The sequence below is a fragment of the Nuphar pumila genome, chromosome 3 (genome assembly GCF_984573655.1).
Source record: "Nuphar pumila chromosome 3, dmNupPumi1.hap1.1, whole genome shotgun sequence".
Lineage (NCBI taxonomy): Eukaryota > Viridiplantae > Streptophyta > Magnoliopsida > Nymphaeales > Nymphaeaceae > Nuphar > Nuphar pumila.
The window spans coordinates 41,652,850-41,667,242 of NC_143251.1; the positions used below are offsets into that span (position 1 = coordinate 41,652,850).

The window sequence follows — 14,393 nt, forward strand, 5'->3', positions numbered from 1 at the left end:
AAGAGCATGTTTAAACCTGATATTGATTTGTTTTCGGCATGTGGACATATGCTCTAGTTGAGATGATGCATAGTTAAAAATATGAATGTGGATGGTTACATTGAATGTATGTTAAATCTTTAGATCTTGACTATGTACATGTATGTTGGTTTTAATGTATGTTATGAATGAAAAGTTTCATGTGCTTAAATCGACGTGGCATGCTTAATCATAATGTTGTATGAAGCTTATTTCGAGTGCATGTGCATACGTGAATTAATGTGTGTTGCACATGTACCCAAATGCATAAATGTTCACTTTTCCAAATTGAGGCGATTCGTGAATGAAAGCATGTTTAGGGAATGGTTTTCTAAAAGCACATGTACTTAAATGGTGAACGCACATATGAATGTTATATTTCATGCACATTGTTAAATTGGCAGATATATGAATATGCATTTGGAGGTATGTTGACATCATTTTATATATTGCCTGTGTTATGGTTTTTGCATATGGTGCATCGATGATCGAAATGAATCATCGTGGGCCTTGAGCTATGGTTTGCTCCCTTTTTATGTATTTTTTTTTATTTGCATCGCAAAAATCACATTCATTTTGATTTCACTATATATTGCACTGTTCTATGTGTTTCCACGGGCGGGAGTCCCGTGATGACTCTCGCAGGGGTAGATGCGAGTTTTTGCTTTTACTTTTGCATGTTGAATTGCAAAACTTAATAATTGACATTTTAAATAAAGGATAATGAAAAACAGTGTAATGTATAAACTGAGATCTTCCATCTAGAGAATGGGCATCTTAAAGGTTCGGTTTTGGGGGACCACGAGGATACAAAAACTCCATGTGCTTTACTTTGACCCCTGAACCCGATATTAAGGTTCTTTCTCTTGCCCCAGGGTTTTAGGGAGAGTCCGCCACTTTACCTGGGGGTTGTGTGTTTGACACAACTGTTGTTTTGGTATACCAAGAAAGTGACACTTGTGGGCATGGAGTGTCCCTAGTGTCCCCGACATTAGATGTGGAGGTCTAATGTTCCGAAGGTGATTCGGTCGAGGGCTAAGTTTGGAACTCAGAAATAAATTACAAAATTTTATGTTAAACCTCGAAGAAATCGTACCCGCTTGGTGTATCCGCGGGCAACAGTAATTAAAAAAAGAAACTTAAATTATATGCATTTAATAGGGCATGCATATGGAAAGGAAAATTTTAATGAAAGATAACAAGGTGTTTATACATTACACATAAATCCTACATAATCTAGCTATGCATTCGGACATGCATATTTTATTTGTTCCCTTAATTGTTACATGTTGTTGGAGGTATGATGGTTAATTTTTAATGCATGTTGAATGCCTTGCTTACTTAAATTGAAATTTCTGCTGTTGATTAAGGTTCTTGTATGCTTAATAAATGTTGCATGAATGCTTAAATTGGGTTATATAATTGTCATAATTACATTCTTCTGAAAAATTGCATGAAATCGTATCTGTGTTCTTTATGCTCACTTATTTTCATTAGAGGGATCTATACGCAGAATTCTTCGGATTTCTGACCCTCTCTTTCTATGTTTTTTCGCAGAAGCAGGAAATCAGTGAAACGAGTGACGTCTGGAAAAGTCACGGGTGTCACGCACTTGCTAGACAGATCACAGATGAACAACGTGACTCTACTTTTATTTTATTTTCGTTTCATTTAGTTGTTATTGCACTCTTAATAGTTTATTTATGAAATTGTCTCTAGACTTAATACTCATTATTTCAATAAAGGTTTTGTTGAATATGGATGATAATTGTAAGCTCTGTTGTGGTTGGTTGTTTTATCCAATTGGGAGTGAAACTGTAAAGGCTCCGGGTTTCTGGGAAGGTTTCCGCAATGGTTTAAAAAAAAATCTGCATTTTCAAGGGGTATGAGTTGGGGTCGTTACGACTCTTCTGTTCCCGCCCTTCACAACAAAATTAGTAAAATAAAAGAAATCCGAGATGCCAGTTATTGATTTAAATTTCAAAAAAAAAAAATATTAAAGGAGGCAGGTTACAACTGGTTGAGGACGACAAGTGTCATAGTTGATGTGACACTACAAGGGCCACATATCTTACTTCCCTTGACAACCTTTTTTTTTGAGATTTGAGACAACTCTCTCATTCTCTCTCTCTATTCCAGTGAGATGAAGAAGAAAGAGGATGACCCCAACCCTCTCTCTCTCTAAGTGTGGGTAGGCAACCTTCTCTCTCTTGTGATGTGTTTGCCGCACCGGGTGTGGCACCCGTACCCGCACCCGCACCCGCACCCGTGTTATGCCCTTACTAGGAACGACACCGCCTTACAGATGTGCGCTAATGCGCGAAGATACACTTGACACAATATCTGGTTCAGCGCACGCAGGCGCAACTCCAAATTACGCACACAGACGTCTTGCGACTCGGAGCTCACAAACACCTTCAGGTACGAGCTCACAGGAGCGATTCCTGAGATGCTCACAGATATTTCTTTCACAGACTACTGACAAATTTGCGATGTTACACAGAGCTCAGCCGCGCCTCTTGCTCAGCTGCCAGTGGAATGTAGATTACTCCCTGCGTCGCGCATTGCCAGATCAAATCTGTCACACAAACAGAGCTGAATCGGATTGACTAAGCAGTGTCCGTTTGTTTATGCACTTAGCTGATAGAGTTAGTTCAGTGACATGAGCGGTCGCTCATTATCACTGGAGATTGAAATGCTCCTTCAGCTGCGAAATTTGATTCCATCTTGCGGTGGCCGCGATATGATCAACAGTGATCTTATACTGCAAGAAACAGGAATATAGCAGATCCTGCTTTAACAGAATTCGAATGTGAATTGATGATGCACTTAACTGATAAGGATGTGACGACGATCAAGAGTTCACAGAACTCTTAAATACGCCGGAAGCTGCTCTTCAATAGCCGGACAATTGCGCTGCTGCTGGAGCCTTCCACAAGTACACGCTGTACTCCTGAATTCGAGCCATTACTCAATTTCAGGTGATTAACAGGAGTGATGATCAGTGGAGGATGAGGTGAAGTGGATTATCTCTCCTAGATCACGAGTGATGTAGGAAGAGCCAATTCCTCACAAGGAGGCCAATCTCCAAAGGGAGCCAAGAAGAAATGAAATTCTATTTTCAAAAATTCAAAGGATACAAATACTTTCAATTACAAAGTCATCAGCATTTATAGAATTGACCGACTCTTTGGCGCCAAACCACTTGGGCGGTCCATGAGTCAAAACTCACTGTTGACGTCCCTTGACTTATTGTTGAAACCATACTGCCCTGGATATGTTGCTGACTGAGCTGTCCCTGCTAGTATTTGGCTGAACTTACATACTCAGTTACTGCCTCTGCTCAAACCTCTATTCGCTGTCTATCCGAACCGGTCTCCCCCTGTTCTGGCCCATCCAACTGGACTCTCCTCTTTCTGAATGGGAATTTCCAACTAGGTTAGTATCACCCATGTCGCGTTGTGTCGACACGGGTGCGAGGGCCCTTTTGCTGAGTCCCTGTGATTTAGTCCAGAAGTGTCAAGGTAACATAGGATCGTGGACTGTTGATTTTTAGCATTATGAGAAAAATATCAAGATATCGAAAAATCAAAATCTAAAACATGTTTTATACTGAATAAACGATAGAAATCCAACATAAACTCTAATTGATGATATACTCAATCATTGGAGAGGGATGTAATGAAATATGCAAAAATACAAAACAAGCGCCTCTAAGAGCTTACAAGATCATAAACACAAAATGCACATACACAAGTCCACTATGGGACAATACAAAAGCCAACAATGGCAACAATACAAATATAAAAAATATCTTTTATTGATATATGCTTAAGCAAAAACATTAAAGAATAAAGGAGACAAACACCTCTAAAACACAAGAGAGGCCATTGGGGAGCTCCCAAAAAGAGTTGTTGGGATGCCCCCAATGACTGGTCAAATGACCATAGATCCCATGCTCAACCAAAAGAGAGACAAAAAATAAAAAATAAAAATAATAGATGTAAAAATTGTTCCTAATGATCAGTACCTATTACAAGGGAAAAAAACAAAAATGCCCCTGACCTCCAAAACAGATTACCATCTTATATATACATATATATACAAGCTGTTTTAACAAGGGAGAGTCATCCAATCATCATTGGTTGTAATTAGGGATGTAAACGGTTCGGATTCGGGCCGGATGTAGCCAATACTAGATCCAATCGGATGTTGGCTAAACTGATTCACATTCGCATTTGTACCCAAACACTGAAAAGCTCATATCAAATTTGGGTTTTTTACATGTAAATGGTTTCAGATATCTATCAAATCTTGACATTCATCGGATTTGGTAGCAAAAAACACCAAAACCATATCTGCATCCAATTATAATCGGATATGGTTTTGGCTTACCAAATCCAACTAAATGGAGTCGGATTCGGTCGGATATCGGATACAATCCGATCCATGGATATCCCTAGTTGTAATTGTGCCTTCCTTTGGTCGGTCCCCCTGCTCACTCTTGCTCACACACACACACACACACACACACACACACACACACACACACACGTGTGTGTGCTTACAATCTGATCCACTGACATCCCTAGTTGTAATTGTGCCTTCCTTTGGCCGGTCCCCATGCTCGCTCTCTCTCTCTCTCACATGCATGTGTGTGCCTATATATATATATATATATATATATATATATATATATATATATATATATAGAGAGAGAGAGAGAGAGAGAGAGAGAGAGAGAGAGAGAGAGAGAGAGAGGTGTTGTTAGTATGCGCAACCCTTTTTAGGACACATTCACCAAATGTTACTTTGGACAAGTTTCAGAATTCCATGGCACTACTTTGTTTTGGATTGCACCACTAATCTTATTTTGTTAATGTTACATAACGTGCAATTATTAAACAAAGGATCAGTTAATTTTGGAAAATTGCAACTTAATTACTTTTATTATACTTTAACTAAAAGTATGGCATTGACCAGTTGAATCCAAGACCCTACACTCTTAGGAAAATATGAAATTTCGTATGGATAAATAATAGTGAACTTGTAATATTCACTTGTTTGTGCATATTAGCAACTCTATCTATCTATATTTATACATGCATAGATACATATACATATGCATGTCAATACACATTATGTATGCACACATATATTGATGTAGGAATAATATTTAAGCAGGTCGTTAGTCTATACTATCTAGGCACACTTTGGATCCACTAATTTTGATGTAAGCTCCTGATTTCTTGTTATTGTTAAATTGTGGTGCCTTGTTGGCCATTAACTTTTGAAACTCTGGAAAAAGCTGTTTGCACATATTAATCACACAATCCAAACTACATAAAAACTACCGTATAGATCTTGTGAAAAAAAACAATGTTAAAGAAACTCGTGGGTTGTGTGTGCGATCGTGTCTGGGCGGGTTGCATGTATTGTATATCTCTTTTTCGGCAAAGAACATTTCAACGTTTTGCCAAAAACTATTGTGGCACCATCTTGTCATATGATACCGCTTATTGAGTTTTCAACCTCACTAGATCCATAGTAGCATGAGTGATCTTCAATGTGAGGCCCTCCCAATGTTACCAGAAACTTCTTAGGTAGGTGGGAAGCGCGCTTCTCAGAAACTCGCTTTGGAAGCACGATACCTCTGGCTTTTAAAACTTCATGGGAATCTCGATTCTTCCACACTTCTCTTATGCTCCCACAAGCATTGTCCATGCTTCCTATATGCTTTTCATACGTTTCTTTTCATGTTTTTCCTCTTACGCTTTCACACTTCTCATGTGCTTTCTTTAAATTGGCAACCATCATTGTTAGATTTAAACAAATTTTTTAATTCTTACACTAAAAAATCATGAAATATAAGAATACTCAATTTTATTTTATTTTTTATTTGTTTCTTGTCCAATTCCTATTCAGTTTCCATATTGCTTCTTTTTTTATTCCTTTTTCACTTTCAAATTAATACATCACTTCTCGCTTCCTATAAATTTTAAAATGCCTCGCTTCTGCTTCCCGTATCGTTTCCCGCTACTGCTTCCTAGTTTGGCAACCGTAGGCCCTCCCACCAAAAAAGGAAAAAATATTCATGCTTGACAGTGCATCAATGTACAATTTTACCAAATGGAGTGTCTCATGTTGCCATTGTTATTAAAACGTGCTTCAAGGAACAAAAAGTGTGCCTCACCCCAAGGCGAGACCCTTTGTGCTTTGAGGTGCAGACATATAACATAAAAGCCCTAAGGCGTATGCCTCATGGGCTATGTCACATAGGCGCGAGTGCGGTGATGCGACACTTTAAAAAAGATTGGGTGAGGGGGTGTGGGAGGGTATATATATATATATATATATATATATATATATATATAACTTGGGAGGCTTGAGGTACCTCTACCCCTTATTTTTTTTAATGGGGGGGGGGGGGACTCGAGGTACCCCCTTTCATAGGTATTTTTTGTCCAAAATGGTTTCCGTTACAGTTGACCAAGTCCATTTTGAACAAATATGACCTTGGGTGCGGTTGACCGCACCTAGGATCATTTTGACCGCACCGGGTGTTGTGCGGCACCCTATTGGGCGAATCCCCGTGACATAGCTCATAGGTTATGAGGCGTACTCCTTAGGGCAAAGTGCGCACCTCATTTAATCCAAGTCAAATGGGGTCAAAGCTCCCATTTGACCAAGATTTTGGGGGAGGTCGGGCCTCTCGGTTCTCACTATCTCTCCCTCTTCTCTCTCGCCTCTTGCCTCTCCCTCTTCTCTCTCGCCTCTCTCTTGTGTCTCATCTCTAAGAAGAAGACGATACCCCCCCCCCCCTCTTCTTCCTACCCTTTCGTCTTTCTCCCCCTCTTCATTTTTCTTTTCTCCTTCTTCCTCTGCCTCTTCTTCCCCCACTGTTTCTTCATCTTCTCCCCTGTTTTTCCTCCCTTCCACTCACCTCCTCCCTCTTCTTTTGATTGTTATTTGTATGTTTTTATTTTTTCAATTTTTTATTAGTTGTATTTTTATTTTTTCTGTAAAAGTATGCGTAGTTAATTTTGTTGATTAATTTTTTCTATAAAAGCCGAAAGCATGTTAATTTTGTTGATATATGCATAATTATTAGTATAACGAAACAATAAGTGCACAAATACATTGCCACAAAGTGGCTACAAAGTTGCACGCTCATAAGTACAAAGCCTCTAATGGGCCAAATACAAAGAGCCACTAAGGGCCAACACACAATCTCTCAAAAGAGAGCAAGAATACAAAAAATAATATGGTTTTTATTCAAATATGCTTGACAACAAGCATAATAAATACAAGAGAGGGAGTGCCACTCCTAGTAATCTAGCCGTTGGAGCTGGTTCAACAGCTAGTTGGACCATCTCCCAACACTTGTTACATCAGTCAAAGATACAAAATAAAATAAAAAGATAAAGAAAATAAGAAACAAAAGTTGTCAGTCCCTAGTGGATTGACACCTATTACACAACGAAATACACAGTGAACTAAATATATATCTATATATATACATAGCGCAAATGTCATATACACAATACAATTTAACAATTAGTTTATGAATTTTATTTGTTTTTATGAATTTGTTAATTTTGTTGAATGCTCATATTTTATTTCGTAGATACTTACATAGATGAAGTTGTATAACGCCCTAAAATTTTAACCCAATTTTTGAGGAACTATTTTTTTTTTCATGACAGCAGAAACAATTCACTTTATTGGATTAAACATTCAGGAACATTACAGAAGTGATCAAGCAACAACATTTATTTTATTCCAAATAAATAATGACATCAGAGTTTCAAATAACATGAATACTAATAAATTGAAATTTAATCGGAGATATCCCAAGAACATAATAAATCAAGTATCTCGATCGACACCCCATCCCACAGTCGCTCATGATCTATTCTTCACCTGAAAAATGGTAAAATGGTCGGAATTAGACTACAATTAATCTAAGTAGGAAATACTGTAATTTTTCTTGCAGGTATATCATGTGTTAAATATGTGATATGGGTGTCGTGCATGATTTTTAGCAAATACAAAGAAAAAGGTAAAGATCTACGCTATAACAACAGTTTATAAGAAGCTAACAGGTATAATCAATAGCAGAATTCAAATATCTCATAGACATGCAGATTTTTGTGCGAGCTAATTTCAATAACTACATGTTAAAAGTAATTGTTTATGTGTAAAATTGCAAACCTGTCACTCCTTACTCAAATGAGATACCTAAGATATTCTAAGTTAATGTTTTTCTTTAATTATCCTGCGGGTACACGCGGGCCAAGGCAACCGTAACAGAAGAGAACATTTGGAGGTTTATTATGCATTGGTGTTTTATTAACCCGAACGTTCTAACTAAAACTGTAATACTAAGGCAGCGATCAAGTAACCGATAAAACCTCCCAAAGGCCCAACCAAACAGGATGCATCCCCAACTTCTCAGCCAGGCAGAAAATCAATAGTACTAATATTGAATTCAACACTAATGCATGCAGAATTTGAACCTACTAGGCACAAATGTTCCACAATTTAAGATATACAAATATCTAGTGTCATTCAGGAAATGTTTTGAGTACACCCAGCTTTTCTTCCTAGAAATAAACAGAAACTAAATGTGCCCTATCGAAATTTCATAAATCCGAGTTATAACATTCCTATCTCATGTTAAACAGGAATTTCGATAGCTTAATTTAACGCTTCTGTTTTTTTTGTGTGTTTAACGGCAAGACATTGCATGCTTGCAACAGGATACACATACAAAGATCGCAGCAAATCCTACATAAGAATCGAAAATCCCCAAAAATAGTTTCCAACAACAACCCAAAGCCTACTTGAAAACAATACATCTGCAACACAGAAACCCTACCTTCCAATCGAAAATCCCCAAAATCAATTTTGATAGCTTTAACAGTAACACATTTCATGCTTGAAAATAGGATACTCCTATGAAAATCATAAAAACCCTACTATCAAAAATCTGAAATTCCCAAATTGAAGATCCTTGATTTTCGCCAAACCTAACCCCAATTTTTTTCTTGATTTGGGGCTCACGGCAAATCCACTGCATACCCGGGATTTAGCCGGGATTTAGGGCATCCACTAACATCACCGTGAAAACCCACATTGCATCCTTGAAACATAGTACACTTGCAAAACACAGTAAAATCCTACCTGATATTGAAGCTTTTTCCCCCTGTCTGTGACGCTCTTGTGTCGCCGTTTCGTGTGAACCCTATTCCTTTCCTTGAATCGTGAGAGAGACGACGAGAGGAAGAAGACAAAGGGCGTGAGAGGGAGGAAGAGGAAGACAAAGGGAAGAGATCGTGGAGGCTTACCTGCGAGGGAGCGGGTGTCGATGGGCGGCCGACGACGTCAATTCAATCACACGCAGGGAGGGCAGAGCCGAGAGAGGAGGAAGAGAGAGCACGGGTAAAGGAGGCAGGGGGAGGAGTGAGTTTACATAGAGAGGGGGAGGGAAATGAGGAGACGGTTACGAAACCGTGCTAGAAGAGGGGAGGTCGTGATCGGCTGCTGCGTGAAGGAGGACTTCATGCGACCCACATATAATTGGGTCCAAAGTTTGGGCTATTCGGATCCATCCCAGGATTCGAATCTATTAAGTTTTGAACAATTCCCTAATGGGTACTAATGCGAATATCGGTCTTCGATCCAATTTGTTTATGAATTCATGTGAGCAAATCTGGATCCAAGTTCTGAAAATTTTCTCCTTATTACTAGGATTTGAAACTATGGATCCAAATAATTTAATTTGGATCCAAACCTTCAGTAGATGGGTATGACTCCAAAATAAACTATTATGAATTTTAATTAAGGTTTTTCTTAAGACCCATTTTAAAATTCGCGGATCCCTACAATTCATCCAGGATCCAATATCAATTCTAACCCGGATATTGAGGATCCAGAATCAGAGGCCCAAACAAGAGATTGAAATTTACTGTTAGATATTGATGCAGAGCAGGATGGACCCAGGTCCATAGAGCCTGACCCAGGCGGTGGACTGGATTTGCACCATGGGATCGGTGATCGGATCCAAGTGGTGGATCCGATCCGGATCACTGAACCGAGGCGCGGAGAAGAGGTCCTTTCGTACCTACTCCAGACGAGCACAAAGGGCACGAGCCGAGATGCCCCAAATCCAGTGGCAATCAGAGTTCGTCTCGGGTCCAAGGACTGAACCAGAGACCCAGATCCAGTCACGGTGTATTCATACCCTGTTTAGGGTTGCGTGAAGGGAGAGGAGATTGATTCTTTTTTTTACTCTGACAGTCCTTTCTCTATCAGTTTTGGTTGCATCAGTCTTTACTTTTTTGTTTTTTTATCTTTAATCTTTTTTTTCTCTGTCACGTTCAGCCTACAACAACTTTTTTTTTTGAGATATCTGCATTTATGTACCCTTATTCTGTTGCAGCAGCTTTACTTCCATTCCCTTTCTTTATTTTGTTATTCCTCTCATTCCAGCAGTCGTTCATTGTTTTAGTTTAATCGTTTCAATTTGCTCGCTTCCTTTTTCTTTATTCACGGTAGCTTTTATCAGTCCCATAATAAACCATTGATCGGATCAATTGATCTGATCCCCTTGTTTCAACATTTCTTGAGTTCTTTGTGGTTACACGACTGAACGTGTATTGGAAGATCAGCAACACGTCGGCACCCATTGATGTGAAAGCTTGGAAGCTCTCGCTGCATCAAAGTGGTATCAGAGCCCAGGGATTTCCTCCTTCGACAACGACATGGGTCAAGAGGCGAGGAGCGATCCGGCGACTGGAAAGGAGCAGGAGGCGACCGACAATGAAGATTCAATGGCACAGTTGATGGCCATGATGACCAAAGTTCAAGAGGGTATGACGCGCGTAAGGACATCGCAGGTCTGTCGAAGTGTATGGATGGGGTCGAAGCGCGGATGGGTGGCCTTGAATCCAAAGTATATGCGCATGCGGTGCTATTGAACCAGTTAGGCACACGCGTGAACAACCCCGATGATATTGCCGTCGTCGATCCAGCCTCGTTGACACCCCAGCTCACGGTGCAACGGGAAGATGTTGTAGAGACTCTGCACAGGGATGCAGGTCACGACAGTTTTCATCCGGTACACCCTCTCCAACTTGACCCTGTTACAACCGTGGGTCGCCTAGTTCCGAGTTCCCTCCCACCGAACCAGCAAGGTGCGAATGCACCCCAGCCGTGGCAGCGAGTCCCTGCGACTGCATCGCAGGCTGGGCCCGAGCTGCAGGACCACAACGTTACGCTGGGTCCTGTCCCAGGCCTGGGCTCGTGGCCTCGCGTTGGGGAGCTTGCGCCACAAGGTGGGTCGGACCTGCAGGGACCCAGGTTCCTCTATTCGACCCGGGAAGGCTGTGACCTTCCCCCTTGGGCCCGCGCGTGGGAGCCGTAAGGGGGCAAACCCACGAGCCGGAGCAGGGGGGGCCGTGTGGGCAGGTCTGGACCCGAGTGGGTCCCGACCCAAGTTCGTGAACATGGGGCCCGGGTCTCGTGGACCATCCTTTGGGTCCCCGTGAACGGGTTCGAGTTCCAAAGCTCCTTACCCGACCTACCCAGTTGGGTTTAGTTCGCGGTTTGCCCCGAATCAGACCCAACCCATTATGTTTGAACCCCAATATGGATTCAATGCCGACCAAAACCCATATCAAACCCGGACGAAGCTCCAGTTTAAATTTGAGCCAGGTCAAAACCAGACCCATAATCATATGGATTATGGATCGAGTTCAAACCACGCTTTTTATCCCCACAACTCGATCCCCGATCCAACCTATCCAAATTTGGGTCCAACGAGTAGCTTAGGACTAAACCCGATCCATATCCAATCGGGCGAATCATCTAAATACTATACCAACCAGACCCAATACCCACATCAAAACCAACCCATTAACCCATCCCTGATCCAAAACCCAATACCATGCCCGACCCAACACCACTATCCTAGCCCGACCCACAACCCAAACTCGTATTATCCCATTCCTACCCACCTAGAGCTGAAGACCTGACCAACCCTTCCACCTATAGCAGGGCCACCTGTCATACCGGTGCCACAACGTCGGCCGCAGATGGTTCTCACTCATGGGCGAGCCAGACATAGACAGATTCCTATTTAACTTCAACAGGGACCGACGCGACCAGAGCACCGACCACAGGTCGTCGGAGTTCGTCAGCATCAATTACCAGGAGAGCAGTATCGTGGTGAACGAGATAAGGTCGTGATGGATGATGATGCCTTCTGGAACGAGTACCCCGCAGGCATGGTGGAGGCCCGTCAGCAGCGAGTACCAGAGCGCCCCTCCACGTACGGGGTGAAGCTGGAGCTTCTAGAGTTCGCAGGACGATTCGATGCGGAGTAGTTCTTCGACTGGTCTTATGTCGTCCAGTTCTTTTTCGACTACTACGATATCGCTGAGCACCGTCGTGTCTTCCTAGCCTCTACTCGGTTGAGAGGCCTAGCGCAGACATGGTGGGTTCAGTTGCAGAGGTCGAGGGAGCGGCAGGGACTAGAGCGTGTACTGACTTGGGAGGAGATGCAGTGGTTGATGCAGTCTAAGTTTATGCCGTCAGATCACGCTGAGAGGGCCTACAAGGAGTACCTGACCCAGCGTCAAGGCACCAGTACTGTGGCGGAGTACACTGCTGAGTTCCATCGTCTTCCCTACGATGCAGATCGAGGAAATCGCCCGCCAGAAGGTCACGAGGTATATTTCTGGTCTCCATCCTACTATTTTTGACGACTTCAGTTGTATCACAGTCGAGTCATTAGATCATGCAAGCACTTATGTCGTGAATGTGGAGGAAAATTTGAAAAGGAGGCATGAACATAGGGCATCCCGTAGTGATCAGTCGAGTCAACCCAAGTCTAGTTTCCCAACCAGGGTAGCGAGCTCCCCTGGGAAAGAAGACTCAAAGTCCACCCCTAGAGTCGACCCTAGCAAACCCGATCAGTCCGGACCTGCGTACCACACCAGATCCAAAGCTAAGCCCAGTGAGTCTACCATTCGTTGTTTTAGGTGTCAAGAACTAGGTTATATTGCGTCCAAGTGTCCCACTGTGAGTAAGAACACTCATCTGGCGGAGGGCATTGTTGCGTCAGCTTCCGATAGTGAGAGTGAGGGTGAGTCGCTTGTTGAGGGAGATGATGAGATGAAAGTCGTTGAGTTTGACGGCATCATCGAAAATTTGTTAACCATCTGTCATGTTTTGACCACATCCCGAGAGTCGACCCCGACAAAATGGTTGCGAAATAATATTTTTAGAACCCGGTGCAACTGTGAGGAGCATGCGTGTGATGTTATCATTGATATCGGGGCGTGCGAGAATATGGTGTCCGAGAGTGTCGTGTCCACCTTGAACCTAAAAACGGAAAAACTGTTCCAACCTTATAAGATGACATGGTTCAAGAAAGAAAATGAGGTATCTATCACCCTGTGTTGTCTAGTTCGGTTTTCCATGGGAGAGCATTACCACGATGAAGTGTGGTGTGATGTGGCCCCTATGAGTGCTTGTCACATCCTGTTGGGACGTCCTTGGCAGTTTGACCGTAAAACCATCCATGATGGCCGTAGGAAGACGTACACATTTATCTTTAAGGGTCGTAAGATAGTTCTTCTTCCCACCAAGAAGACCGGGTTTCCCCGGTTCGCGGTCCTATTTTACCGAACTTTCTCGTTTGATGTTGTCGAGCACATGCGTGACATACATAGAAAAGCCCGCGCCAAACTCATTGAGAACCGCAAAGCCTATGGCGCCTTTGTAGACCAAGGTCATCGTGATGTCCAGTTTCAAGTCGGTCAACTAGTATGGGTTTACCTGCGTCCTCAGTGTTTCCCAGTAGGTACTTATAGTAAATTGAGTCCTAAAGAATATGGTCCTTTTAAGATCCTTCAACGCTTAGGTCTGAATGCCTACCTCCTTGAACTGCCTGAAGGTTGGCGCATTTCGCCTATCTTTAATGTGTCTGATTTATATGCTTACTATGGAGACTACAAGTCGTCAAAGCCAACTTCCTCCCAACCAGGGGAGAATGATGCAGAGCAGGATGGACTCAGGTCCATACAGCCTGACCCAGGCGGTAGACTGGATTTGCACCATGGGATCGGTGATCGGATCCAAGTGGTGGATCCGATCCGGATCACTGAACTGAGGCGCGGAGAAGAAGTCCTTTCTCTGTCAGTTTTGGTTGCAGCAGTCTTTACTTTTCTGTTTCTTTATCTTTAATCTTTTTTTTCTCTGTCATGTTCAGCCTACAACAACTTCTGTTGCAACAGCTTTACTTCCATTCCCTTTCTTTATTTTGTTATTCCTCTCATTCCGGAGTCGTTTATTGTTTTAGTTTAATC

The 14,393-nt window shown here is 42.1% G+C and overlaps 1 protein-coding gene across 2 annotated transcripts in view; it reads left to right on the forward strand.

Annotated features, from left to right (window-relative positions):
- Positions 1-14,393, forward strand: part of LOC149842698 (DNA topoisomerase 4 subunit B (DUF810)) — a 225,630-nt gene that overhangs the window by 189,233 nt on the left and 22,004 nt on the right. The gene's annotated exons all lie outside the window — the stretch shown is intronic.